We start from the raw sequence: 4,661 nt of genomic DNA, 5'->3' as shown, positions 1-4,661 counted from the left end.
TATACCTAGTACTAAAAACAATTTATCATAATAAAATGGAGCCTCATGTATTTGTAGGCATTGTTGATGAAGAAGTAATTCACCAAACAAAACAAATTTATTTTCAAAAGTACTGTCCTTATCCAGGTACTTAGAAACACTTATCTTTACTATCTTAGTTTTTTCCCCCCTCCGGCGGACATCTTTATTAATAGATCATCAACTTCTCCAAATCTACAGCTGGAATTTTATCTTATTTCCATGCCGAGTCATGAACAGTGACAAAGCCAACCAGAGGCTACTCAAAGAGGACTAAGCTTTTATAGCTCACTTTCTTTTACAGGCAGAATATAAATAGATGCACTCTAGAATGCACAGTGACTTTAGTCACTATGGGATTTAAATGGGATCTTGAAGGATGTAGACAAATCCTGATGGAGTAAGGATGAGCTGAGATGCTGTGAAACTGCTTAAGGGTTCCTGGTGCTGCATCTCGGTCACTAGCTGAATCTAGCACTAACACCAAATGGAGATACGGAACACACTAAGTTGACTTAGGGGTTGTGCACAAGAACCAAAAGGCAGGAAAATACTAAACATTGCTGAAAGCATCCACCGCAGGAAGGACTTTACCTTCCAGGAGCTCTAGACTGGCACCACCCCCAGTGCTCACATGGCTGACATTATTCTCTGTACTCCATTTGGCACAGCAGGTGGCAGTGTCTCCACCGCCTATGATAGTGATGCAACCCCTAGAAGTGACTTTTACCACCTCATCCATGAGGGACTTGGTTCCCTTGGCAAGAGCTTCCCATTCAAAGACCACAACAAGTCCATTCCAAACAATCTGCTTGGCTCAAGCCACAGCCTCAGCATATTTCTTGCTTCTCTCAGGACCACAATCCAGGCCCATCCAGCCAGCAGGTATACCAGAGGCCACAGTAGCTTGGCCAGTCTTGGCATTCTCATCAAATTTGTCAGCAGTGACAAAGTCAACAGGCAAGGTAATCTTCACACCATTTTTCTCAGCTTTAGCCATGAGAGCTTTGACAATCTTGGGTCCTTCTTCATCATACAGAGAAGTTCCCATCTCCATGTTGTTGAGCACCTTAAGGAAGGTAAAGGCCATTCCACCACCAATGATCATCTCATTGACTTTGTCCAACATATTATTGATCAACTGGATCTTCTTTGCAAGTTTAGCTCTTCCCAATATTGCCAGGAAGGGTCATTCAGGACTCTCCAAAGCTTTGGCAAAGTAGTTCAGCTCCTTCTTCATCAAAAATCCACCAGCCTTCTGTGGCAGATTCACACCCACCATGGAGCTGTGGGCTCGGTGTACAGTACCAAAAGCATCATTGACATAGACATCCCCAAGTTTTGACAGTGAGGCTTGGAAAACATCAATTTTGGTTGGCTCAGCTTTAATCTTGTTCCCAGAAGCATCCTTTCCCTTCCCTTCTTCCTCCACATGAAAGCAGAGGTTCTCCAACAGATGACAGTGCCAGCTGCTGGGTTGGCACAGGCATTCTTGACTTCTGGGCCCACACAATCCTTTAAGAAGAGAACATCCTTGCTCAGCAGAGATTTGAGTTCTGCGGCAACTGGCTCTAAGGAGTACTTGTCAAGCATGGGAACACCATCAGGTCGGCCCAAGTGGCTCATAAGGACAACTGACTTGGCTCCATTGTCCAAGCAGAATTTGATGCTTGGGACAGCAGCCTTGATCCTTTGGTTATTTGTTATCTGGTTGTTCTTCATAGGAACATTGAAGTCCACCCTCATCACGACCCACTTCCCCTTCACATCCAGCTTATCCAAAGTCAGCTTGTTAGAAAGCGACATTTTGTCAACATTGTAGGATCAAGAGGCTCGGTCCTGAGGAAGAGCTTATCTTAGTTTTTATAAAATTTTAGAGATATTAAGTGTTTTTCCAACTCTGCTAAGATGTTTACCCTATTTTAATGTTACTATTTTATTTCCATTATCTATATAACATTAAGACTGAAAATGAGTGGTTTAACTTCCCAAATGTGTGCTTTATTTTGGCTTTACTTTTGCCTTTGAGACAGGGTATTGTGATGTATCCCAGGCTGGTCAAGTATCTACTAAGTATCCCAGACTGACCTTGAATTTGTGGCATGCCTTCCTTAGCCTCCTGAGTACTGGGAATTGCCTGAGTCAGTACCACATGGGTCTTCCAAATTGTCTAGTTGAGGGAATAGCTTTGTTGGATGACCTAGGAGACACAGACATGACTGATCAGATGCAGCAGACTGTGGCTCTTTTGTTACCATGAAATGATATTTAGGAAAGACACAAATGTGGAACTCTGCTATATGTTTGAAGCCTGATCCTTTCATTATGGTTCCAAATCCTGTTGGGCATCTTAATTGGATTATAGGTTTGGTAATTCATAAAATGAAGAATATTTTTCTTAGTCATAGTAGGTGTGTATTTTTGACATCAGTTTTTAAAAATTTTGTGTGAGAATATTTTCTTGCAATGCCATGCATTGTTTCATGGTTATATTTACCTCCCATTAACTCATCTTATCCCATGGCTGCTGACCTCCTTCTTCCCAAGCAGTCCCTATCTTACTTTCATGTCATTTTTGACCACTTAGTTTAACTAGGGTCTCTTTTATGAGCATAGCTAGAGAATTACTTAATGAGGCATGACTAAGCTAGCAGAGGCTATACCACTGTAGAATATGAAAAACCCACCCCCATACCCTCACAACAGTTAACTTCCAATATCTCCTCAGAAAGTGGTGGTATCTCATGAGTACCACTCCCATTCATGAAAGAATGATAAATTTTAAGTGAAAAGCAGTGTATATATGTTAATATATTCACTTATGGATAATGCATAATTAAATACTAATGTCCAGAAAGTAATTTCCTTTATCTATGGGTAAAATGCTTGAAGCTGCCATTGGTAACCTATAGTAAATGTGCCATAGTTGTCTGTATGCCTACATACACACTTATAACAAAGTTTAGTTTCTAAGTTTGGCAATGACTAGAAAAATAAAAGTAACAATAAGCAATAAAATTGTCACCATCACAATTCTTGCTCTGAAATCTTTGTTAAATAAAATAAGAATTACTTGAAAACAAGCACTAATATAATAGTTCTGATAAAGAAGGAAACCAGTAGGTATGATGGTTTGAACAGGAATGGATCCCATAGGTATATATATTTAAATTCTTGTTGCCCCCCCATGCTCACTTGGTGGAACTGTTTAGGAAGGATTGGGAGGTATGGTCTTGTTAGAGGAGGCAAAAGTCCATGCCATTCCCAGTTAGTCTCTCTGCCTCACGATTTTTGTCTTAAACATGTAGGCTCTCAGCTCCAGGGTCATGCCTATTTGCTGCCCACCCTGAATGTCATGGATTAAATTTAACTTCTGAAACTCTTAAGTCGTAATGAACCTTTCTATAAATTGCTTTGGTCATAGTATCTATTTACAGCAACTGAAATGTTAATTAAGACACAAGATAATTAACAGGTAGGTAGTACACACAGTCTGAATATGTTAGACAAATGGAGAATTCATGTCCCTGGAAGGATAGTACAACATAGTAGAGGAATTTACCATGCTATACAGGAAGAAATAAAATGTAAAACGTATGACTTACTTATTTTTGGAATGGTTATTTAATATTTTTAGACTCTGTTGATCTCAGGTAACAAAAAAAATATGGAAAATGTATATATGTGGAGTTATCTCATATGTGTATATGTGTGTGCATGTGCACACACATACACAAAAGTGTTGACAAAGATTTCTGTCCTGCCCAGATTCTGTAGTCATTAAGTTCCAAAGAAACACACAGAGGTCTACATTAATTATAAACTGTTTGGCCTATTAGGTCAGGCTTCTTATTAACTAATTCTTTTTTCCTTTATTCTTTTTTTCCTTATTTATTTATTTAAAGAATTTTCACTTCCTCCCCTCCTCCCAACACCCTCTCCCCACTCCTTCTCCTCCTCCCTCACCATTCCCAAGAGCAGTCAGGGTTTCCTGCCCTATGGGAAATCCAAATTCCTCCCTGCTCCCTCCAGGTCCAGGAAGGTGAGCATCCAAACAGACCAGGATTCCAAAAAGCCAATCCATGCAGACGAAACAAGACCCAGAGCCATTGTGAATGGCTTCTCAGTCAGCCCCCATGTCAGCCACATTAAGAGAATCCGGTTTGATCACATGCTCATTCAGTCCCAGTCCAGCTGGCCTTGGTGAACTCTCATTAGATCAGTCCCCTTGTATCAGTGGGTGAGCGCACCCTTCGCGGTCCTGACTTCCTTTTTCATGTTCTCCTTCCTTCTGCTCTTCATTTGGACCTTGGGGGCTCAGTCCAGTGCTCCAATGTGGGTGTCCATTTCTATCGCCATCCATCGTCGGATGAAGGTTCCCTCTGGTTCTGCTTTCCTTGCTCACGATCTCCCTCCGTCTGCTTCTCATTTGGACCTAGGGAGTTAAATCCAGTGTTCCAATATGTGTCTCTGTCTCTATCTCCATCCTTCACCATATGAAGGTTCTGTGGTGACATGCAAAATATTCATCAGTATGGTTATGGGCCAAGGCCAGTTCAGGCACCCTCTCCTCTGCTGCCCAAGGAACAATCTGGGGACCTCTCCTTAGGCCTGGGAACCCCTCCAGAATCAAGTTTCTTGCA

At 41.3% G+C, this 4,661-nt stretch overlaps 1 pseudogene; it reads right to left on the bottom strand.

Moving 5' to 3' along the window:
- Positions 1 to 512: 512 nt before the first annotated feature.
- LOC125410663 (phosphoglycerate kinase 1 pseudogene) lies at positions 513 to 1,856 on the bottom strand (annotated as a pseudogene).
- Positions 1,857 to 4,661: the final 2,805 nt, after the last annotated feature.

Source organism: Myodes glareolus, chromosome X (assembly GCF_982192425.1).
Source record: "Myodes glareolus chromosome X, mMyoGla1.1, whole genome shotgun sequence".
NCBI classification, from domain to species: domain Eukaryota; kingdom Metazoa; phylum Chordata; class Mammalia; order Rodentia; family Cricetidae; genus Myodes; species Myodes glareolus.
This window is presented reverse-complemented; position numbering and strand designations above follow the sequence as displayed.